The 24,480-nt window shown below is 51.5% G+C and overlaps 5 non-coding genes and 5 pseudogenes across 5 annotated transcripts; 5 read left to right on the top strand and 5 right to left on the bottom strand.

The window, feature by feature from the left end:
• The first annotated feature begins 625 nt into the window (after positions 1-625).
• Positions 626-744, top strand: LOC148827749 (5S ribosomal RNA; annotated as a pseudogene).
• Positions 745-1,368: 624 nt separating this feature from the next.
• LOC148827748 (U1 spliceosomal RNA) lies at positions 1,369-1,532 on the bottom strand. Its single transcript, XR_016092576.1, has one exon. It is a non-coding gene; the product is annotated as a U1 spliceosomal RNA (small nuclear RNA).
• A 7,002-nt stretch (positions 1,533-8,534) lies between these two features.
• On the top strand, positions 8,535-8,653 carry LOC148827747 (5S ribosomal RNA; annotated as a pseudogene).
• Positions 8,654-9,276: 623 nt separating this feature from the next.
• On the bottom strand, positions 9,277-9,440 carry LOC148827746 (U1 spliceosomal RNA). Its single transcript, XR_016093376.1, has one exon. It is a non-coding gene; the product is annotated as a U1 spliceosomal RNA (small nuclear RNA).
• A 1,836-nt stretch (positions 9,441-11,276) lies between these two features.
• LOC148827745 (5S ribosomal RNA) lies at positions 11,277-11,395 on the top strand (annotated as a pseudogene).
• A 624-nt stretch (positions 11,396-12,019) lies between these two features.
• Positions 12,020-12,183, bottom strand: LOC148827744 (U1 spliceosomal RNA). Its single transcript, XR_016092564.1, has one exon. It is a non-coding gene; the product is annotated as a U1 spliceosomal RNA (small nuclear RNA).
• Positions 12,184-19,185: 7,002 nt separating this feature from the next.
• Positions 19,186-19,304, top strand: LOC148827743 (5S ribosomal RNA; annotated as a pseudogene).
• A 623-nt stretch (positions 19,305-19,927) lies between these two features.
• On the bottom strand, positions 19,928-20,091 carry LOC148827742 (U1 spliceosomal RNA). Its single transcript, XR_016093364.1, has one exon. It is a non-coding gene; the product is annotated as a U1 spliceosomal RNA (small nuclear RNA).
• Positions 20,092-21,927: 1,836 nt separating this feature from the next.
• On the top strand, positions 21,928-22,046 carry LOC148827741 (5S ribosomal RNA; annotated as a pseudogene).
• A 624-nt stretch (positions 22,047-22,670) lies between these two features.
• On the bottom strand, positions 22,671-22,834 carry LOC148827740 (U1 spliceosomal RNA). The gene has a single exon (XR_016092552.1). It is a non-coding gene; the product is annotated as a U1 spliceosomal RNA (small nuclear RNA).
• Between the last annotated feature and the right edge of the window lie 1,646 nt (positions 22,835-24,480).

Genomic DNA, 24,480 nt, shown 5'->3' with positions numbered 1-24,480 from the left:
TGTTAGTGTTCCCCTTTACCAATCAGTCGGGGTCTCCTCCTAATCCCCGTCTCATATGTAACAATCAATGACGAGGCCCCCCTGTCCCGCGATATTGCACTTGTCTCCTGGCCGCTGGCTGGCGCCGTGAGATTTAGCACTCGCGCAAGAGATCGGGGGCAGAGCGTGAACGCGGTCTCCCGCCCCCACAAAGTGTGCGCTCCAGGTTCCCTCTCAGGGCTCTGCAACACAGCGGAAAGGCAGCAAGAAGGAGCCTCTTGCTCTGACGCCGCAAGGCCACAAGAGGGCGGAGGTGCCGCGTGCCCGGCCGACGTGTTGGACTGGTGTGCTTTATGTGCTGAAATAAACACGCGACAGCCCAGAAATGTTTTGAGTGCTGTGCATTGGAGGTTTTTGTCTTGTGAAGACTTGCCTTGTGCTCCTCCGAGCAGTTTGTTTGTTCTCCTCCAGTGCGGGACAAGTCAACACAAGGGAGCACATTCGCAAACATCCAGGTACACAATGCGATTTGGAAAGAAGCTCCTTTCCAAAGAGCTGCACACGAACGATCCTTCAGTCCCGCTCGGGGGGCGCGGAGCCCCAGCCACACACAGCTTCAAGTAACGAGTCAGGCGCCATGGCTTTCGCTTGTGGCCACACCACCCTGAATGTTCCTGATGTCCTCTGATCTTGGAAGCTAAGCAGGGTTGGGCCTGGTTAGTACTTGGATGGGAGATTACCTGGGAATACCAGGTGCTGCAAGCTTTTGCTCTCTCGGCCAGCAGGGGTCGCCGTTGGTACCGTAGGTTTTGGGAGGAAAACCTGGAGGATGGAAAGGTGATCTATAGCCTCATCTCTAGAGATGTTTTGTTGCTATGGCATGTGTTTGACCCATATAAAAAAAAAACCCATTTGTAAAACGAATATCGAAGCTTCCTCTAAATCTGCAAATGAAGATGAGTCGATAAACCACTTGTTTTTTGTATAACTATACATATATTCATTTATTACTGATTTCATTCATTGGGCACGGATACAATAGAGGTACAGCCATTCACTGTTTGACATGTCTGCACTGGTACAGAACCTAGCAATCAGAAAACGGGTGAAACTGTCTTGAGAATTAGCATACAGTACCGAGGCTCCCATGACCAAATAAAGGCTAACCTCGATAATCAGCCTAAATAATGCAGACTACAGCAAAATGACTGACTTTGAAAAGGGAATGAATGTCCGGAAGGAGTAGCGTAACCAGCTTGAAATGCTTCTCCGGATCTCTAACTAAAAGAAACCGGGAACCAGCAGTGGCATCGACTCCTTTCGAACTGGGATCCTATCGCAGCTCGTGGTGTCATAACTCTTCCGTATCTGATATTGGACCAAGCACATCAGGGGAGAGCGCGAACGCAGTCCCCCACTACCAGAAATTATGCAGTCGAGATTCCCACATTTGGGGAATTCGCAGGGGTCAGCACAGCCGGAGTGCAATGACCGAGCCTCGCTCTGGGTGAACCGATTTTTAAGAACTTTATTTTCTTTTCACAAAAAAGTACAGGACATCACAATTTAGAAAGCTTTACATTAATATACATACTTAAAACAGTATATATGATCACATCTCATTACATTTGGACACGGTACCAGTTACATAGCAACAATTTCTTTTTTTCTGGTGCAAATCACATTCTTTACTTAAACATGATAATGTTTTTCACAGTTTCTTGAGATATTGACCTATGCTCTCTATTTCCCACAGATTTTCTGCTTCCTCCCTCCCTTCTCTCCACAGATCTCTGAGGTAATAGTTCTCTCGGGTGATGAACAGGGCCAGGCTACCTGCTGCCTTGACTGGGACCTCGATGCCTTTGAACAGCCCCATGTTCCTCACTCTCCACAGGGCGTCTTTCCCACTGTTCACCACGGCCCAGATCCTGTCAAACACGTCAGGAGGAAGTTTGACAGGAGAGATGCCGTATATGACGAAAGCAGCGGTCAGGGTAAATTGGGGCGAGAGAGCTTGCAACCAATCTTCAAACTGTGCCCAGAAGGCCTTAGCAAAAAAGCAGGACCACAGGAGATGGGTCACAGTCTCCTCCTCGCCGCAGCCCACCCTAACGCAGCGTGGGCTGGGGGTGAGGCCCCTACGGTACAAGAAAGTTCGTACCGGTAAGCACTGGTGGACGACACTCCAGGCTAAATCTCTGTGAATGTTGCACAGAAACTTAGAGGATGTGTGTTTCCACACCTTCCTTGTTTGGGCTGATGTTAAAATGCCCACAGGGGTCTGCCTATTGTTCTGGGGTGCAACGAAATCTTCCAGTTTTTGGACGCTGACATCTCGGAGGGGAATATGGCCAATTGGGTGAGATCTTAGAAAACTTTTAACTGTCCCATAAATTGCAGGGCATGTGTCAGAGAGTGGGACATCCAGCTTGGGTCTGACACCCCACACTCTGAACACCTCCCTACCTATCCAGAGCCTGGAAAAATAAGTCCAGGTACGCGCTGCAGGTGCTGTTGCAAAGCCTCTCAGCACAGAGGCCAGGAAAATGCACAGCAGCTTCGTAGCAATATCTGGGACAGACTTCCCCCCTGAGGGTAGCGGCCTGTACATTATTTCCCTTCTGAGTCTTTCCTGCTTCCCACCCCATAGAAATTGAAACATCAATCTCCTCAGTACCGCCGCAACACGGTGTGGGATTGGGAAGGTAGAAGCCAGAAAATTCAAGATAGGCAAGAGCTCAGCTTTGATGACCAGCACCTTCCCTGTCATGGTGAGGTCTCGGTCCTTCCATTGCATCAGTTTTTTGTTTAAGATTGGCAATTTGTTCTGCCAATTTACTGTTCCCATCTCTTCTCCAAAATACACCCCCAGGACCTTAATTCTCTTCTCTTGCAGCCTGAGATCATGTCCTTCTTTTGGCTCCCTCCAGTTCTGATAAAAAATCTCACTCTTAGATTTGTTAATTTTTGCAGAGGAAGCCAAAGAGAAACGATCACAGCACTGCAGAGCTCTGCTAATTGAGGCATTGTCAGAGAGGAGCAGGGTGACGTCATCCATGTATAGAGACGTCTTTACCTCTCCTCCCCCACTTCCAGGCACTGGTATCCCATTAATGGCCTGATCCTGGCGCAAGGCACAGGCTAAGGGCTCCATAGCCAAAACAAATAACAAGGGGGATAATGGGCAGCCCTGCCTCACCCCTGAACAGACTTCAAAGGGGCGTGATCTATTGCCATTAACCATTACTCTGCTGTTGCTACCTGTGTACAGCAGGTTAATCCACTTTCTCATGATGGGGCCAAACTTCATGTGCTCAAGTACCGATGTTAAGTACTGCCGGTTTAGGCGGTCAAAGGCCTTTTCTAGGTCTACACCTAAAATGCACAGAGGGAGGGAGCGATCCTCCGAGTACAGACAGACATCCCTCAACAAGGCCAGGTTGTCGCTCATCAGGCGTCCTGCTATCCCACAAGTCTGTTCTTTCCCTACCAGTGAGGCCACTACATTTTGTAGGCGCAGGAAAAGGGCTTTGGACAGGATCTTAGTGTCCACGCCTAACAGGCTGAGGGGTCTCCAGTTCTTTATGTCATTCTTTGCTCCTTTCTTAAACAAGAGAGAGATAGTGCCTTCTCTTAAGGAGTCAGGCAGCAATTCTGTCTTATAGCTTTCCTCGAATAGGAGCAGTAGCGGATCCTGAAGCAGGTCCCAAAAGGTGGAATAAAATTCTTTAGGGAGCCCGTCAGCACCCGGAGTTTTTCCCTTCTGTAAGCTCTCCATAGCCTGTCTCAGCTCTTCTACTGTCAAATCCCTCTCTAGTACTTCCCTATCTTCTTCACTCAAAACGTTTTCTAGCTTTGAGGTGAAAAAAAGAATTTCTTCATCCTTTACCTCTGTAGAGCTGTACAGTCTTGAGTAGAAGGCCTCGGTGCAGGAGAGGATAGCACTCGGCTCTGTTCTCTCTCGTCCCTCCTCATCAACTACACTTTCCATGACAGACTTGGAGCCTACCACTTTCCTGAAAAAGAAGCGAGTGCACTTCTCATTTTCTTCTAAGAACTGCACTCTGCTTCTTAACAGCACTCCTCGACTACTTTCTTCGGCTATGCTCCGGATGTCCTTTTTTAAAAGGGTGATATCCTCGAGCACATCGAAGCCACTGTGCAGCATCGTGTAGAGGCGCTGCAGCTGCCTCTGTTTCCTGGCTAGCACTCCTCTCCGTCTGGCAGCAGCCTTCCTTCCCTCAGCCATGAAAAAGGCCTTTGTCCTCACCTTCACCTCCTCCCACCACTCTCCTACTGACCCGTACAGACACTGCAAGGACAGCCACTGTGATAGTTTCTCCTTGTAGCGGGATACTACCCCCTCGTTCTCTAGCAGCTTTGTGTTGAGTTTCCAGAGGCCTGGGCCAAAGACAGTCCCGCCCTGGAGTTCCACTCTACACCCTAAAGCCTGATGATCTGAGAAGAAGACAGGCTGAAGAGTGACCCCAACAACTTTCACTCTCGCTGAGACAAAGCAATAGTCAATTCTGGAGCTGCTATTCCTCCCTGACCATGTATATCCTGCTGTTGTGGGATATATACATCTATATGTGTCTGAGAGTTTAAAGTCTTGAACTAAGTTTTGCAGGGCCAGTGAGCTGGAATCCAATTTTATCAGAGAGCTAGACTGCCTGTCTGTGTGCTCTAAGATACAATTAAAATCCCCTCCCACTATCACGTCTGTGCTACATAATAATAGGGGAGAGAGTGCCTTGAGTAGCTCCACCCTTCCTCCCACGTCAGTAGGACAATACACATTGATTAGCCGCAGGTTAACGGTCCCCCATTCCACATCCACACACAGCAACCTGCCATCTATGACCCTCTGAATACTTTTCAATTTGAAAGCCCATCCTTTGAAAAGAATGGCCACGCCAGAGGCTCTGTTGTTATTGTCCCCTGACCAAACAGAAAGCCCTTTATCCCACCTATCTTCAAAGCTTTTATACCTCTCTTGATAGGCTAAAGCACACTCCTGCAACATCAACACATCTCCCTCTCTCTGCTGGAGGTAATCAAAGACAGACTGACATTTAACTCTGTCATTGATACCTCTGGTGTTAAGAGAAATTATGTTTAGAGCCATATTACATAAGAAAGTGGAACCAGGCTTTACAAAACACATTTCTCTTCTGTCTCACCTATTACCTTCTTCTTTTTCTTTTTCTTCTTACCAATTTCCTGCCAGCCATCCTCTGAAAGAGCCTTCATCAGGGTGGCAGCAGTAAAAGCGTTCACGGAGTCCGTTTCAAGGAAGGGGGTAGAGGGAGGGGTGGAGGGGTTCCAGCTGTCCCCATCACCATGCTCTCCTTCCTCCTCGCTCGGGGAGAAAACAGAGTCATTTTTCCTTTTCCTCACGTCCAGCTCCTGGGAGCACTGAGGGGAAAGGGGTGCAGCCGATGCACCAGTCTCCTCTTCCCCCTCACCCACCAGCTGCTGCAGATCCTCCGTGATGGACTGGATGGAGGAGAGGAGGGCGTCTGTAGCACTTGCAGAGTCTGGGAAAAGCAGCTCCGCTGAATCCTGGGTATCCTCGCTGGACCCGCTCCACCGGGGGGCCCCACACTGGCCCTCGTTCTGAGGGGCAGGAGTGGGGGGGGGGTCCTCGCTGTTCTCGGGGGTTTTCAAACCCTCGTGCTTGTCTGGTGCGGTCTGCGGTTGTGGGGGCGTAGTGGATCTCTCTTCCACCGGCCCCGGAGCCACAGCAGGACTGATCCTGGCTGGAGGCTGAGAGTCTTTGTCCAACAAGGGTTCTTTGTTTGACTTGTTGTTTGCTTTGGCTTTTCGGGCCGGTTTGGCTGAAACAAGCACTGCCTCATCCTTTCTCATTTTGAGTTTATTAGCGTAGGCGTGAGGGCAGTTCTTAAAAACGTGTCCTTCCGAGCCACATAAATTGCACTTTGGCAGCATTGAACAGTCAGAGGCTAAATGTCCCTGTTTGCCACAGGTCTTGCAGCATTTCACAGTGCAGGACGATGCCAGGTGTCCCACAGCACCACAGCGCCGACACACCTTTGGTTGTCCCACATAAAAAACATAGCCATTGCAGGCGCCCAGCCGGATTGTAGAGGGCAGGTGCCTTAAGCCTCCATTTACATTGTCCGGTAGCAAGCGAACCTCGAATTTCCTTGCTCCTGTTTTTATACCGTCAACATCTCTAACCTCAGTTCCATGGTGGACGGTGCAGTACTGGTTAAGCCAGGTGTGAATGTCCTCCGTCTTTGCCAGTTCCGAGAACATAACAACATGCACGGTTTTCCTCTCTCTCTGTGTCAAAGGCTGCAAGTTGATCTTCTCAAGAGCAGGAACTTTCCCTCTTTTTGCCTCAAACACATCCACACATTGTTCAAACAGAGGATAGGTAGCAAATACAACCTCAAACGCTTTCTGACCTGGGAGAGCGAAGATGAAATCCAAGTGCCGAGGTTCAAAGCCAAGTTCCTTCTGCAACACTTTTCTGCTGAACTGCATACGATCCATGAAGAGGTCATCCAAAAGCTCAAAACGCACAGCATTCTTGCGGGATCCAAAAGTTGCCATTTCGTAAACTGCAAAACAAACACTGCTTCCACAAAACAAGAAAACAATCCAACAACTCCACCTACAGGCTGATCAAGGTATCTCCCCTGCCTCCTTCTTGATCAAGGTATCTCCCCTGCCAGGTAAGTATGAGCTGTACAAGCCCCTGCAAGCGGCCCGCACCCACAGCACAAAGCGCGCAGCCTAGGCCAGCTCCTCGCCCCGCACACCACCGCCTCCTGCTGGGCCCACTCTTTCGCACACTCACACGCCACACTAACACTCAAAAGGGTGGGCAAAACGAGAAAACGAGCGCGCCGTTTCCTACACATCTGCAGTCGCCAATGCGCATTCGCAGCATGTCCCGGGACGCAATTCGGCCTCATTTGCATAACACCAGACCGGCAGATCGCTACGCAAGCTCGCGTCGTGCGCCTGCCACAAACCAAACAAACACCGGAGCCTTTTCAGCAATTTCCAAAAAACGGGCCTGCTCGCCTGCCCACAAGGTTTGTCTCTTACCCGCTCTCCAGAGCCTGCTGCCTTCTGTGCTGTTCTCTCGGCACAGCTGCAGCGCACACAACTCCTGCAGCGCGGGGAGAAAGTTTCCACGCTCCGCCGCAGGGAAGGCTCGCTCCGTGCGCACACGTCCTTTCAATGCCAGTTCAACAAGTGCTCCACATTAGCAGCGTCGGGGCTCCGGCGTGTCGCACCTCACCTCACCTCGCACAGCCCCCTCCTTGAATGTCTGGCGCTGGGCATGCCCCGCTCTCCTCCACCTTATCTTATCGCGTGTGACCACCGACAATGGCCACAATGCCGGGGAATGGCACCTGTAAAGTGTTAATTGGGGCACAGGAACAGCCCGTCTCGTCTCGGGGGCCGGCTTCAAAGACAATACAGCAAACACAGTGGGGCGGGGGAAGTAGACGACACGACACATGCAGGTACATTCAGCTCCGGCGGGAACGAGTCATTTGTCGGCCTTTTCAAGTGCTGGGAGCCGAGTAATCCTTCGCTTGTATCGTTTCTCCCCGGTGACTAGATCTCACCCTGCGACTCTCGACTGGGCTCACCCACGGCAGCCCAGCAGGTGTGAGCCTAGCCGGCACCCGGATGGGAGATTCCCCCCGGAAAAGCTCAGGTTGCTGCTGCTCCTGCAAGACGTGTGACTGGGACCAGTAGGGAGCGCTCACCCTGCGGTATGTGTGGCTTTCTTATGCCCCAGCATCCTGATGGCGACACTCTGCTGCACAAACAGGCGCCGTCCTTCGGGGGAGGCGTAAAACCGAGGTCCCGATCCTCCTTGGCCATTAAGAAATCCCAGGGCGTCTCTCAAAATGAGACGCCGCGGGTGTCACTCTGGTGTTAGTGTTCCCCTTTACCAATCAGTCGGGGTCTCCTCCTAATCCCCGTCTCATATGTAACAATCAATGACGAGGCCCCCCTGTCCCGCGATATTGCACTTGTCTCCTGGCCGCTGGCTGGCGCCGTGAGATTTAGCACTCGCGCAAGAGATCGGGGGCAGAGCGTGAACGCGGTCTCCCGCCCCCACAAAGTGTGCGCTCCAGGTTCCCTCTCAGGGCTCTGCAACACAGCGGAAAGGCAGCAAGAAGGAGCCTCTTGCTCTGACGCCGCAAGGCCACAAGAGGGCGGAGGTGCCGCGTGCCCGGCCGACGTGTTGGACTGGTGTGCTTTATGTGCTGAAATAAACACGCGACAGCCCAGAAATGTTTTGAGTGCTGTGCATTGGAGGTTTTTGTCTTGTGAAGACTTGCCTTGTGCTCCTCCGAGCAGTTTGTTTGTTCTCCTCCAGTGCGGGACAAGTCAACACAAGGGAGCACATTCGCAAACATCCAGGTACACAATGCGATTTGGAAAGAAGCTCCTTTCCAAAGAGCTGCACACGAACGATCCTTCAGTCCCGCTCGGGGGGCGCGGAGCCCCAGCCACACACAGCTTCAAGTAACGAGTCAGGCGCCATGGCTTTCGCTTGTGGCCACACCACCCTGAATGTTCCTGATGTCCTCTGATCTTGGAAGCTAAGCAGGGTTGGGCCTGGTTAGTACTTTGATGGGAGATTACCTGGGAATACCAGGTGCTGCAAGCTTTTGCTCTCTCGGCCAGCAGGGGTCGCCGTTGGTACCGTAGGTTTTGGGAGGAAAACCTGGAGGATGGAAAGGTGATCTATAGCCTCATCTCTAGAGATGTTTTGTTGCTATGGCATGTGTTTGACCCATATAAAAAAAAACCCATTTGTAAAACGAATATCGAAGCTGCCTCTAAATCTGCAAATGAAGATGAGTCGATAAACCACTTGTTTTTCGTATAACTATACATATATTCATTTATTACTGATTTCATTCATTGGGCACGGATACAACAGAGGTACAGCCATTCACTGTTTGATATGTCTGCACTGGTACAGAACCTAGCAATCAGAAAACGGGTGAAACTGTCTTGAGAATTAGCATACAGTACCGAGGCTCCCATGACCAAATAAAGGCTAACCTCGATAATCAGCCTAAATAATGCAGACTACAGCAAAATGACTGACTTTGAAAAGGGAATGAATGTCCTGAAGGAGTAGCGTAACCAGCTTGAAATGCTTCTCCGGACCTCTAACTAAAAGAAACCGGGAACCAGCAGTGGCATCGACTCCTTTCGAACTGGGATCCGATCGCAGCTCGTGGTTTCATAACTCTTCCGTATCTGATATTGGACCAAGCACATCAGGGGAGAGCGCGAACGCAGTCCCCCACTACCAGAAATTATGCAGTCGAGATTCCCACATTTGGGGAATTCGCAGGGGTCAGCACAGCCGGAGTGCAATAGCCGAGCCTCGCTCTGGGTGAACCTCCTTCTTGATCAAGGTATCTCCCCTGCCAGGTAAGTATGAGCTGTACAAGCCCCTGCAAGCGGCCCGCACCCACAGCACAAAGCGCGCAGCCTAGGCCAGCTCCTCGCCCCGCACACCACCGCCTCCTGCTGGGCCCACTCTTTCGCACACTCACACGCCACACTAACACTCAAAAGGGTGGGCAAAACGAGAAAACGAGCGCGCCGTTTCCTACACATCTGCAGTCACCAATGCGCATTCGCAGCATGTCCCGGGACGCAATTCGGCCTCATTTGCATAACACCAGACCGGCAGATCGCTACGCAAGCTCGCGTCATGCGCCTGCCACAAACCAAACACCGGAGCCTTTTCAGCAATTTCCAAAAAACGGGCCTGCTCGCCTGCCCACAAGGTTTGTCTCTTACCCGCTCTCCAGAGCCTGCTGCCTTCTGTGCTGTTCTCTCGGCACAGCTGCAGCGCACACAACTCCTGCAGCGCGGGGAGAAAGTTTCCACGCTCCGCCGCAGGGAAGGCTCGCTCCGTGCGCACACGTCCTTTCAATGCCAGTTCAACAAGTCCTCCGCATTAGCAGCGTCGGGGCTCCGGCGTGTCGCACCTCACCTCACCTCGCACAGCCCCCTCCTTGAATGTCTGGCGCTGGGCATGCCCCGCTCTCCTCCACCTTATCTTATCGCGTGTTACCACCGACAATGGCCACAATGCCGGGGAATGGCACCTGTAAAGTGTTAATTGGGGCACAGGAACAGCCCGTCTCGTCTCGGGGGCCGGCTTCAAAGACAATACAGCAAACACAGTGGGGCGGGGGAAGTAGACGACACGACACATGCAGGTACATTCAGCTCCGGCGGGAACGAGTCATTTGTCGGCCTTTTCAAGTGCTGGGAGCCGAGTAATCCTTCGCTTGTATCGTTTCTCCCCGGTGACTAGATCTCACCCTGCGACTCTCGACTGGGCTCACCCACGGCAGCCCAGCAGGTGTGAGCCTAGCCGGCACCCGGATGGGAGATTCCCCCCGGAAAAGCTCAGGTTGCTGCTGCTCCTGCAAGACGTGTGACTGGGACCAGTAGGGAGCGCTCACCCTGCGGTATGTGTGGCTTTCTTATGCCCCAGCATCCTGATGGCGACACTCTGCTGCACAAACAGGCGCCGTCCTTCGGGGGAGGCGTAAAACCGAGGTCCCGATCCTCCTTGGCCATTAAGAAATCCCAGGGCGTCTCTCAAAATGAGACGCCGCGGGTGTCACTCTGGTGTTAGTGTTCCCCTTTACCAATCAGTCGGGGTCTCCTCCTAATCCCCGTCTCATATGTAACAATCAATGACGAGGCCCCCCTGTCCCGCGATATTGCACTTGTCTCCTGGCCGCTGGCTGGCGCCGTGAGATTTAGCACTCGCGCAAGAGATCGGGGGCAGAGCGTGAACGCGGTCTCCCGCCCCCACAAAGTGTGCGCTCCAGGTTCCCTCTCAGGGCTCTGCAACACAGCGGAAAGGCAGCAAGAAGGAGCCTCTTGCTCTGACGCCGCAAGGCCACAAGAGGGCGGAGGTGCCGCGTGCCCGGCCGACGTGTTGGACTGGTGTGCTTTATGTGCTGAAATAAACACGCGACAGCCCAGAAATGTTTTGAGTGCTGTGCATTGGAGGTTTTTGTCTTGTGAAGACTTGCCTTGTGCTCCTCCGAGCAGTTTGTTTGTTCTCCTCCAGTGCGGGACAAGTCAACACAAGGGAGCACATTCGCAAACATCCAGGTACACAATGCGATTTGGAAAGAAGCTCCTTTCCAAAGAGCTGCACACGAACGATCCTTCAGTCCCGCTCGGGGGGCGCGGAGCCCCAGCCACACACAGCTTCAAGTAACGAGTCAGGCGCCATGGCTTTCGCTTGTGGCCACACCACCCTGAATGTTCCTGATGTCCTCTGATCTTGGAAGCTAAGCAGGGTTGGGCCTGGTTAGTACTTGGATGGGAGATTACCTGGGAATACCAGGTGCTGCAAGCTTTTGCTCTCTCGGCCAGCAGGGGTCGCCGTTGGTACCGTAGGTTTTGGGAGGAAAACCTGGAGGATGGAAAGGTGATCTATAGCCTCATCTCTAGAGATGTTTTGTTGCTATGGCATGTGTTTGACCCATATAAAAAAAAAACCCATTTGTAAAACGAATATCGAAGCTTCCTCTAAATCTGCAAATGAAGATGAGTCGATAAACCACTTGTTTTTTGTATAACTATACATATATTCATTTATTACTGATTTCATTCATTGGGCACGGATACAATAGAGGTACAGCCATTCACTGTTTGACATGTCTGCACTGGTACAGAACCTAGCAATCAGAAAACGGGTGAAACTGTCTTGAGAATTAGCATACAGTACCGAGGCTCCCATGACCAAATAAAGGCTAACCTCGATAATCAGCCTAAATAATGCAGACTACAGCAAAATGACTGACTTTGAAAAGGGAATGAATGTCCGGAAGGAGTAGCGTAACCAGCTTGAAATGCTTCTCCGGATCTCTAACTAAAAGAAACCGGGAACCAGCAGTGGCATCGACTCCTTTCGAACTGGGATCCTATCGCAGCTCGTGGTGTCATAACTCTTCCGTATCTGATATTGGACCAAGCACATCAGGGGAGAGCGCGAACGCAGTCCCCCACTACCAGAAATTATGCAGTCGAGATTCCCACATTTGGGGAATTCGCAGGGGTCAGCACAGCCGGAGTGCAATGACCGAGCCTCGCTCTGGGTGAACCGATTTTTAAGAACTTTATTTTCTTTTCACAAAAAAGTACAGGACATCACAATTTAGAAAGCTTTACATTAATATACATACTTAAAACAGTATATATGATCACATCTCATTACATTTGGACACGGTACCAGTTACATAGCAACAATTTCTTTTTTTCTGGTGCAAATCACATTCTTTACTTAAACATGATAATGTTTTTCACAGTTTCTTGAGATATTGACCTATGCTCTCTATTTCCCACAGATTTTCTGCTTCCTCCCTCCCTTCTCTCCACAGATCTCTGAGGTAATAGTTCTCTCGGGTGATGAACAGGGCCAGGCTACCTGCTGCCTTGACTGGGACCTCGATGCCTTTGAACAGCCCCATGTTCCTCACTCTCCACAGGGCGTCTTTCCCACTGTTCACCACGGCCCAGATCCTGTCAAACACGTCAGGAGGAAGTTTGACAGGAGAGATGCCGTATATGACGAAAGCAGCGGTCAGGGTAAATTGGGGCGAGAGAGCTTGCAACCAATCTTCAAACTGTGCCCAGAAGGCCTTAGCAAAAAAGCAGGACCACAGGAGATGGGTCACAGTCTCCTCCTCGCCGCAGCCCACCCTAACGCAGCGTGGGCTGGGGGTGAGGCCCCTACGGTACAAGAAAGTTCGTACCGGTAAGCACTGGTGGACGACACTCCAGGCTAAATCTCTGTGAATGTTGCACAGAAACTTAGAGGATGTGTGTTTCCACACCTTCCTTGTTTGGGCTGATGTTAAAATGCCCACAGGGGTCTGCCTATTGTTCTGGGGTGCAACGAAATCTTCCAGTTTTTGGACGCTGACATCTCGGAGGGGAATATGGCCAATTGGGTGAGATCTTAGAAAACTTTTAACTGTCCCATAAATTGCAGGGCATGTGTCAGAGAGTGGGACATCCAGCTTGGGTCTGACACCCCACACTCTGAACACCTCCCTACCTATCCAGAGCCTGGAAAAATAAGTCCAGGTACGCGCTGCAGGTGCTGTTGCAAAGCCTCTCAGCACAGAGGCCAGGAAAATGCACAGCAGCTTCGTAGCAATATCTGGGACAGACTTCCCCCCTGAGGGTAGCGGCCTGTACATTATTTCCCTTCTGAGTCTTTCCTGCTTCCCACCCCATAGAAATTGAAACATCAATCTCCTCAGTACCGCCGCAACACGGTGTGGGATTGGGAAGGTAGAAGCCAGAAAATTCAAGATAGGCAAGAGCTCAGCTTTGATGACCAGCACCTTCCCTGTCATGGTGAGGTCTCGGTCCTTCCATTGCATCAGTTTTTTGTTTAAGATTGGCAATTTGTTCTGCCAATTTACTGTTCCCATCTCTTCTCCAAAATACACCCCCAGGACCTTAATTCTCTTCTCTTGCAGCCTGAGATCATGTCCTTCTTTTGGCTCCCTCCAGTTCTGATAAAAAATCTCACTCTTAGATTTGTTAATTTTTGCAGAGGAAGCCAAAGAGAAACGATCACAGCACTGCAGAGCTCTGCTAATTGAGGCATTGTCAGAGAGGAGCAGGGTGACGTCATCCATGTATAGAGACGTCTTTACCTCTCCTCCCCCACTTCCAGGCACTGGTATCCCATTAATGGCCTGATCCTGGCGCAAGGCACAGGCTAAGGGCTCCATAGCCAAAACAAATAACAAGGGGGATAATGGGCAGCCCTGCCTCACCCCTGAACAGACTTCAAAGGGGCGTGATCTATTGCCATTAACCATTACTCTGCTGTTGCTACCTGTGTACAGCAGGTTAATCCACTTTCTCATGATGGGGCCAAACTTCATGTGCTCAAGTACCGATGTTAAGTACTGCCGGTTTAGGCGGTCAAAGGCCTTTTCTAGGTCTACACCTAAAATGCACAGAGGGAGGGAGCGATCCTCCGAGTACAGACAGACATCCCTCAACAAGGCCAGGTTGTCGCTCATCAGGCGTCCTGCTATCCCACAAGTCTGTTCTTTCCCTACCAGTGAGGCCACTACATTTTGTAGGCGCAGGAAAAGGGCTTTGGACAGGATCTTAGTGTCCACGCCTAACAGGCTGAGGGGTCTCCAGTTCTTTATGTCATTCTTTGCTCCTTTCTTAAACAAGAGAGAGATAGTGCCTTCTCTTAAGGAGTCAGGCAGCAATTCTGTCTTATAGCTTTCCTCGAATAGGAGCAGTAGCGGATCCTGAAGCAGGTCCCAAAAGGTGCAATAAAATTCTTTAGGGAGCCCGTCAGCACCCGGAGTTTTTCCCTTCTGTAAGCTCTCCATAGCCTGTCTCAGCTCTTCTACTGTCAAATCCCTCTCTAGTACTTCCCTATCTTCTTCACTCAAAACGTTTTCTAGCTTTGAGGTGAAAAAAAGAATTTCTTCATCCTTTACCTCTGTAGAGCTGTACAGTCTTGAGTAGAAGGCCTCGGTGCAGGAGAGGATAGCACTCGGCTCTGTTCTCTCTCGTCCCTCCTCATCAACTACACTTTCCATGACAGACTTGGAGCCTACCACTTTCCTGAAAAAGAAGCGAGTGCACTTCTCATTTTCTTCTAAGAACTGCACTCTGCTTCTTAACAGCACTCCTCGACTACTTTCTTCGGCTATGCTCCGGATGTCCTTTTTTAAAAGGGTGATATCCTCGAGCACATCGAAGCCACTGTGCAGCATCGTGTAGAGGCGCTGCAGCTGCCTCTGTTTCCTGGCTAGCACTCCTCTCCGTCTGGCAGCAGCCTTCCTTCCCTCAGCCATGAAAAAGGCCTTTGTCCTCACCTTCACCTCCTCCCACCACTCTCCTACTGACCCGTACAGACACTGCAAGGACAGCCACTGTGATAGTTTCTCCTTGTAGCGGGATACTACCCCCTCGTTCTCTAGCAGCTTTGTGTTGAGTTTCCAGAGGCCTGGGCCAAAGACAGTCCCGCCCTGGAGTTCCACTCTACACCCTAAAGCCTGATGATCTGAGAAGAAGACAGGCTGAAGAGTGACCCCAACAACTTTCACTCTCGCTGAGACAAAGCAATAGTCAATTCTGGAGCTGCTATTCCTCCCTGACCATGTATATCCTGCTGTTGTGGGATATATACATCTATATGTGTCTGAGAGTTTAAAGTCTTGAACTAAGTTTTGCAGGGCCAGTGAGCTGGAATCCAATTTTATCAGAGAGCTAGACTGCCTGTCTGTGTGCTCTAAGATACAATTAAAATCCCCTCCCACTATCACGTCTGTGCTACATAACAATAGGGGAGAGAGTGCCTTGAGTAGCTCCACCCTTCCTCCCACGTCAGTAGGACAATACACATTGATTAGCCGCAGGTTAACGGTCCCCCATTCCACATCCACACACAGCAACCTGCCATCTATGACCCTCTGAATACTTTTCAATTTGAAAGCCCATCCTTTGAAAAGAATGGCCACGCCAGAGGCTCTGTTGTTATTGTCCCCTGACCAAACAGAAAGCCCTTTATCCCACCTATCTTCAAAGCTTTTATACCTCTCTTGATAGGCTAAAGCACACTCCTGCAACATCAACACATCTCCCTCTCTCTGCTGGAGGTAATCAAAGACAGACTGACATTTAACTCTGTCATTGATACCTCTGGTGTTAAGAGAAATTATGTTTAGAGCCATATTACATAAGAAAGTGGAACCAGGCTTTACAAAACACATTTCTCTTCTGTCTCACCTATTACCTTCTTCTTTTTCTTTTTCTTCTTACCAATTTCCTGCCAGCCATCCTCTGAAAGAGCCTTCATCAGGGTGGCAGCAGTAAAAGCGTTCACGGAGTCCGTTTCAAGGAAGGGGGTAGAGGGAGGGGTGGAGGGGTTCCAGCTGTCCCCATCACCATGCTCTCCTTCCTCCTCGCTCGGGGAGAAAACAGAGTCATTTTTCCTTTTCCTCACGTCCAGCTCCTGGGAGCACTGAGGGGAAAGGGGTGCAGCCGATGCACCAGTCTCCTCTTCCCCCTCACCCACCAGCTGCTGCAGATCCTCCGTGATGGACTGGATGGAGGAGAGGAGGGCGTCTGTAGCACTTGCAGAGTCTGGGAAAAGCAGCTCCGCTGAATCCTGGGTATCCTCGCTGGACCCGCTCCACCGGGGGGCCCCACACTGGCCCTCGTTCTGAGGGGCAGGAGTGGGGGGGGGGTCCTCGCTGTTCTCGGGGGTTTTCAAACCCTCGTGCTTGTCTGGTGCGGTCTGCGGTTGTGGGGGCGTAGTGGATCTCTCTTCCACCGGCCCCGGAGCCACAGCAGGACTGATCCTGGCTGGAGGCTGAGAGTCTTTGTCCAACAAGGGTTCTTTGTTTGACTTGTTGTTTGCTTTGGCTTTTCGGGCCGGTTTGGCTGAAACAAGCACTGCCTCATCCTTTCTCATTTTGAGTTTATTGGCGTAGGCGTGAGGGCAGTTCTTAAAAACGTGTCCTTCCGAGCCACATAAATTGCACTTTGGCAGCATTGAACAGTCAGAGGCTAAATGTCCCTGTTTGCCACAGGTCTTGCAGCATTTCACAGTGCAGGACGATGCCAGGTGTCCCACAGCACCACAGCGCCGACACACCTTTGGTTGTCCCACATAAAAAACATAGCCATTGCAGGCGCCCAGCCGGATTGTAGAGGGCAGGTGCCTTAAGCCTCCATTTACATTGTCCGGTAGCAAGCGAACCTCGAATTTCCTTGCTCCTGTTTTTATACCGTCAACATCTCTAACCTCAGTTCCATGGTGGACGGTGCAGTACTGGTTAAGCCAGGTGTGAATGTCCTCCGTCTTTGCCAGTTCCGAGAACATAACAACATGCACGGTTTTCCTCTCTCTCTGTGTCAAAGGCTGCAAGTTGATCTTCTCAAGAGCAGGAACTTTCCCTCTTTTTGCCTCAAACACATCCACACATTGTTCAAACAGAGGATAGGTAGCAAATACAACCTCAAACGCTTTCTGACCTGGGAGAGCGAAGATGAAATCCAAGTGCCGAGGTTCAAAGCCAAGTTCCTTCTGCAACACTTTTCTGCTGAACTGCATACGATCCATGAAGAGGTCATCCAAAAGCTCAAAACGCACAGCATTCTTGCGGGATCCAAAAGTTGCCATTTCGTAAACTGCAAAACAAACACTGCTTCCACAAAACAAGAAAACAATCCAACAACTCCACCTACAGGCTGATCAAGGTATCTCCCCTGCCTCCTTCTTGATCAAGGTATCTCCCCTGCCAGGTAAGTATGAGCTGTACAAGCCCCTGCAAGCGGCCCGCACCCACAGCACAAAGCGCGCAGCCTAGGCCAGCTCCTCGCCCCGCACACCACCGCCTCCTGCTGGGCCCACTCTTTCGCACACTCACACGCCACACTAACACTCAAAAGGGTGGGCAAAACGAGAAAACGAGCGCGCCGTTTCCTACACATCTGCAGTCGCCAATGCGCATTCGCAGCATGTCCCGGGACGCAATTCGGCCTCATTTGCATAACACCAGACCGGCAGATCGCTACGCAAGCTCGCGTCGTGCGCCTGCCACAAACCAAACAAACACCGGAGCCTTTTCAGCAATTTCCAAAAAACGGGCCTGCTCGCCTGCCCACAAGGTTTGTCTCTTACCCGCTCTCCAGAGCCTGCTGCCTTCTGTGCTGTTCTCTCGGCACAGCTGCAGCGCACACAACTCCTGCAGCGCGGGGAGAAAGTTTCCACGCTCCGCCGCAGGGAAGGCTCGCTCCGTGCGCACACGTCCTTTCAATGCCAGTTCAACAAGTGCTCCACATTAGCAGCGTCGGGGCTCCGGCGTGTCGCACCTCACCTCACCTCGCACAGCCCCCTCCTTGAATGTCTGGCGCTGGGCATGCCCCGCTCTCCTCCACCTTATCTTATCGCGTGTGACCACCGACAATGGCCACAATGCCGGGGAATGGCACCTGTAAAGTGTTAATTGGGGCACAGGAACAGCCCGTCTCGTCTCGGGGGCCGGCTTCAAAGACAATACAGCAAACACAGTGGGGCGGGGGAAGTAGACGACACGACACATGCAGGTACATTCAGCTCCGGCGGGAACGAGTCATTTGTCGGCCTTTTCAAGTGCTGGGAGCCGAGTAATCCTTCGCTTGTATCGTTTCTCCCCGGTGACTAGATCTCACCCTGCGACTCTCGACTGGGCTCACCCACGGCAGCCCAGCAGGTGTGAGCCTAGCCGGCACCCGGATGGGAGATTCCCCCCGGAAAAGCTCAGGTTGCTGCTGCTCCTGCAAGACGTGTGACTGGGACCAGTAGGGAGCGCTCACCCTGCGGTATGTGTGGCTTTCTTATGCCCCAGCATCCTGATGGCGACACTCTGCTGCACAAACAGGCGCCGTCCTTCGGGGGAGGCGTAAAACCGAGGTCCCGATCCTCCTTGGCCATTAAGAAATCCCAGGGCGTCTCTCAAAATGAGACGCCGCGGGTGTCACTCTGGTGTTAGTGTTCCCCTTTACCAATCAGTCGGGGTCTCCTCCTAATCCCCGTCTCATATGTAACAATCAATGACGAGGCCCCCCTGTCCCGCGATATTGCACTTGTCTCCTGGCCGCTGGCTGGCGCCGTGAGATTTAGCACTCGCGCAAGAGATCGGGGGCAGAGCGTGAACGCGGTCTCCCGCCCCCACAAAGTGTGCGCTCCAGGTTCCCTCTCAGGGCTCTGCAACACAGCGGAAAGGCAGCAAGAAGGAGCCTCTTGCTCTGACGCCGCAAGGCCACAAGAGGGCGGAGGTGCCGCGTGCCCGGCCGACGTGTTGGACTGGTGTGCTTTATGTGCTGAAATAAACACGCGACAGCCCAGAAATGTTTTGAGTGCTGTGCATTGGAGGTTTTTGTCTTGTGAAGACTTGCCTTGTGCTCCTCCGAGCAGTTTGTTTGTTCTCCTCCAGTGCGGGACAAGTCAACACAAGGGAGCACATTCGCAAACATCCAGGTACACAATGCGATTTGGAAAGAAGCTCCTTTCCAAAGAGCTGCACACGAACGATCCTTCAGTCCCGCTCGGGGGGCGCGGAGCCCCAGCCACACACAGCTTCAAGTAACGAGTCAGGCGCCATGGCTTTCGCTTGTGGCCACACCACCCTGAATGTTCCTGATGTCCTCTGATCTTGGAAGCTAAGCAGGGTTGGGCCTGGTTAGTACTTTGATGGGAGATTACCTGGGAATACCAGGTGCTGCAAGCTTTTGCTCTCTCGGCCAGCAGGGGTCGCCGTTGGTACCGTAGGTTTTGGGAGGAAAACCTGGAGGATGGAAAGGTGATCTATAGCCTCATCTCTAGAGATGTTTTGTTGCTATGGCATGTGTTTGACCCATATAAAAAAAAACCCATTTGTAAAACGAATATCGAAGCTGCCTCTAAATCTGCAAATGAAGATGAGTCGATAAACCACTTGTTTTTCGTATAACTATACATATATTCATTTATTACTGATTTCATTCATTGGGCACGGATACAACAGAGGTACAGCCATTCACTGTTTGATATGTCTGCACTGGTACAGAACCTAGCAATCAGAAAACGGGTGAAACTGTCTTGAGAATTAGCATACAGTACCGAGGCTCCCATGACCAAATAAAGGCTAACCTCGATAATCAGCCTAAATAATGCAGACTACAGCAAAATGACTGACTTTGAAAAGGGAATGAATGTCCTGAAGGAGTAGCGTAACCAGCTTGAAATGCTTCTCCGGACCTCTAACTAAAAGAAACCGGGAACCAGCAGTGGCATCGACTCCTTTCGAACTGGGATCCGATCGCAGCTCGTGGTTTCATAACTCTTCCGTATCTGATATTGGACCAAGCACATCAGGGGAGAGCGCGAACGCAGTCCCCCACTACCAGAAATTATGCAGTCGAGATTCCCACATTTGGGGAATTCGCAGGGGTCAGCACAGCCGGAGTGCAATAGCCGAGCCTCGCTCTGGGTGAACCTCCTTCTTGATCAAGGTATCTCCCCTGCCAGGTAAGTATGAGCTGTACAAGCCCCTGCAAGCGGCCCGCACCCACAGCACAAAGCGCGCAGCCTAGGCCAGCTCCTCGCCCCGCACACCACCGCCTCCTGCTGGGCCCACTCTTTCGCACACTCACACGCCACACTAACACTCAAAAGGGTGGGCAAAACGAGAAAACGAGCGCGCCGTTTCCTACACATCTGCAGTCACCAATGCGCATTCGCAGCATGTCCCGGGACGCAATTCGGCCTCATTTGCATAACACCAGACCGGCAGATCGCTACGCAAGCTCGCGTCGTGCGCCTGCCACAAACCAAACACCGGAGCCTTTTCAGCAATTTCCAAAAAACGGGCCTGCTCGCCTGCCCACAAGGTTTGTCTCTTACCCGCTCTCCAGAGCCTGCTGCCTTCTGTGCTGTTCTCTCGGCACAGCTGCAGCGCACACAACTCCTGCAGCGCGGGGAGAAAGTTTCCACGCTCCGCCGCAGGGAAGGCTCGCTCCGTGCGCACACGTCCTTTCAATGCCAGTTCAACAAGTCCTCCGCATTAGCAGCGTCGGGGCTCCGGCGTGTCGCACCTCACCTCACCTCGCACAGCCCCCTCCTTGAATGTCTGGCGCTGGGCATGCCCCGCTCTCCTCCACCTTATCTTATCGCGTGTTACCACCGACAATGGCCACAATGCCGGGGAATGGCACCTGTAAAGTGTTAATTGGGGCACAGGAACAGCCCGTCTCGTCTCGGGGGCCGGCTTCAAAGACAATACAGCAAACACAGTGGGGCGGGGGAAGTAGACGACACGACACATGCAGGTACATTCAGCTCCAGCGGGAACGAGTCATTTGTCGGCCTTTTCAAGTGCTGGGAGCCGAGTAATCCTTCGCTTGTATCGTTTCTCCCCGGTGACTAGATCTCACCCTGCGACTCTCGACTGGGCTCACCCACGGCAGCCCAGCAGGTGTGAGCCTAGCCGGCACCCGGATGGGAGATTCCCCCCGGAAAAGCTCAGGTTGCTGCTGCTCCTGCAAGACGTGTGACTGGGACCAGTAGGGAGCGCTCACCCTGCGGTATGTGTGGCTTTCTTATGCCCCAGCATCCTGATGGCGACACTCTGCTGCACAAACAGGCGCCGTCCTTCGGGGGAGGCGTAAAACCGAGGTCCCGATCCTCCTTGGCCATTAAGAAATCCCAGGGCGTCTCTCAAAATGAGACGCCGCGGGTGTCACTCTGGTGTTAGTGTTCCCCTTTACCAATCAGTCGGGGTCTCCTCCTAATCCCCGTCTCATATGTAACAATCAATGACGAGGCCCCCCTGTCCCGCGATATTGCACTTGTCTCCTGGCCGCTGGCTGGCGCCGTGAGATTTAGCACTCGCGCAAGAGATCGGGGGCAGAGCGTGAACGCGGTCTCCCGCCCCCACAAAGTGTGCGCTCCAGGTTCCCTCTCAGGGCTCTGCAACACAGCGGAAAGGCAGCAAGAAGGAGCCTCTTGCTCTGACGCCGCAAGGCCACAAGAGGGCGGAGGTGCCGCGTGCCCGGCCGACGTGTTGGACTGGTGTGCTTTATGTGCTGAAATAAACACGCGACAGCCCAGAAATGTTTTGAGTGCTGTGCATTGGAGGTTTTTGTCTTGTGAAGACTTGCCTTGTGCTCCTCCGAGCAGTTTGTTTGTTCTCCTCCAGTGCGGGACAAGTCAACACAAGGGAGCACATTCGCAAACATCCAGGTACACAATGCGATTTGGAAAGAAGCTCCTTTCCAAAGAGCTGCACACGAACGATCCTTCAGTCCCGCTCGGGGGGCGCGGAGCCCCAGCCACACACAGCTTCAAGTAACGAGTCAGGCGCCATGGCTTTCGCTTGTGGCCACACCACCCTGAATGTTCCTGATGTCCTCTGATCTTGGAAGCTAAGCAGGGTTGGGCCTGGTTAGTACTTGGATGGGAGATTACCTGGGAATACCAGGTGCTGCAAGCTTTTGCTCTCTCGGCCAGCAGGGGTCGCCGTTGGTACCGTAGGTTTTGGGAGGAAAACCTGGAGGATGGAAAGGTGATCTATAGCCTCATCTCTAGAGATGTTTTGTTGCTATGGCATGTGTTTGACCCATATAAAAAAAAAACCCATTTGTAAAACGAATATCGAAGCTTCCTCTAAATCTGCAAATGAAGATGAGTCGATAAACCACTTGTTTTTTGTATAACTATACATATATTCATTTATTACTGATTTCATTCATTGGGCACGGATACAATAGAGGTACAGCCATTCACTGTTTGACATGTCTGCACTGGTACAGAACCTAGCAATCAGAAAACGGGTGAAACTGTCTTGAGAATTAGCATACAGTACCGAGGCTCCCATGACCAAATAAAGGCTAACCTCGATAATCAGCCTAAATAATGCAGACTACAGCAAAATGACTGACTTTGAAAAGGGAATGAATGTCCGGAAGGAGTAGCGTAACCAGCTTGAAATGCTTCTCCGGATCTCTAACTAAAAGAAACCGGGAACCAGCAGTGGCATCGACTCCTTTCGAACTGGGATCCTATCGCAGCTCGTGGTGTCATAACTCTTCCGTATCTGATATTGGACCAAGCACATCAGGGGAGAGCGCGAACGCAGTCCCCCACTACCAGAAATTATGCAGTCGAGATTCCCACATTTGGGGAATTCGCAGGGGTCAGCACAGCCGGAGTGCAATGACCGAGCCTCGCTCTGGGTGAACCGATTTTTAAGAACTTTATTTTCTTTTCACAAAAAAGTACAGGACATCACAATTTAGAAAGCTTTACATTAATATACATACTTAAAACAGTATATATGATCACATCTCATTACATTTGGACACGGTACCAGTTACATAGCAACAATTTCTTTTTTTCTGGTGCAAATCACATTCTTTACTTAAACATGATAATGTTTTTCACAGTTTCTTGAGATATTGACCTATGCTCTCTATTTCCCACAGATTTTCTGCTTCCTCCCTCCCTTCTCTCCACAGATCTCTGAGGTAATAGTTCTCTCGGGTGATGAACAGGGCCAGGCTACCTGCTGCCTTGACTGGGACCTCGATGCCTTTGAACAGCCCCATGTTCCTCACTCTCCACAGGGCGTCTTTCCCACTGTTCACCACGGCCCAGATCCTGTCAAACACGTCAGGAGGAAGTTTGACAGGAGAGATGCCGTATATGACGAAAGCAGCGGTCAGGGTAAATTGGGGCGAGAGAGCTTGCAACCAATCTTCAAACTGTGCCCAGAAGGCCTTAGCAAAAAAGCAGGACCACAGGAGATGGGTCACAGTCTCCTCCTCGCCGCAGCCCACCCTAACGCAGCGTGGGCTGGGGGTGAGGCCCCTACGGTACAAGAAAGTTCGTACCGGTAAGCACTGGTGGACGACACTCCAGGCTAAATCTCTGTGAATGTTGCACAGAAACTTAGAGGATGTGTGTTTCCACACCTTCCTTGTTTGGGCTGATGTTAAAATGCCCACAGGGGTCTGCCTATTGTTCTGGGGTGCAACGAAATCTTCCAGTTTTTGGACGCTGACATCTCGGAGGGGAATATGGCCAATTGGGTGAGATCTTAGAAAACTTTTAACTGTCCCATAAATTGCAGGGCATGTGTCAGAGAGTGGGACATCCAGCTTGGGTCTGACACCCCACACTCTGAACACCTCCCTACCTATCCAGAGCCTGGAAAAATAAGTCCAGGTACGCGCTGCAGGTGCTGTTGCAAAGCCTCTCAGCACAGAGGCCAGGAAAATGCACAGCAGCTTCGTAGCAATATCTGGGACAGACTTCCCCCCTGAGGGTAGCGGCCTGTACATTATTTCCCTTCTGAGTCTTTCCTGCTTCCCACCCCATAGAAATTGAAACATCAATCTCCTCAGTACCGCCGCAACACGGTGTGGGATTGGGAAGGTAGAAGCCAGAAAATTCAAGATAGGCAAGAGCTCAGCTTTGATGACCAGCACCTTCCCTGTCATGGTGAGGTCTCGGTCCTTCCATTGCATCAGTTTTTTGTTTAAGATTGGCAATTTGTTCTGCCAATTTACTGTTCCCATCTCTTCTCCAAAATACACCCCCAGGACCTTAATTCTCTTCTCTTGCAGCCTGAGATCATGTCCTTCTTTTGGCTCCCTCCAGTTCTGATAAAAAATCTCACTCTTAGATTTGTTAATTTTTGCAGAGGAAGCCAAAGAGAAACGATCACAGCACTGCAGAGCTCTGCTAATTGAGGCATTGTCAGAGAGGAGCAGGGTGACGTCATCCATGTATAGAGACGTCTTTACCTCTCCTCCCCCACTTCCAGGCACTGGTATCCCATTAATGGCCTGATCCTGGCGCAAGGCACAGGCTAAGGGCTCCATAGCCAAAACAAATAACAAGGGGGATAATGGGCAGCCCTGCCT

The sequence above is a fragment of the Atractosteus spatula genome, chromosome 10 (assembly GCF_055471065.1).
Source record: "Atractosteus spatula isolate fAtrSpa1 chromosome 10, fAtrSpa1.hap1, whole genome shotgun sequence".
Lineage (NCBI taxonomy): Eukaryota > Metazoa > Chordata > Actinopteri > Semionotiformes > Lepisosteidae > Atractosteus > Atractosteus spatula.
Note: the sequence above shows the minus strand (reverse complement) of the source record. Positions and strands in the feature narration are given on the sequence as shown.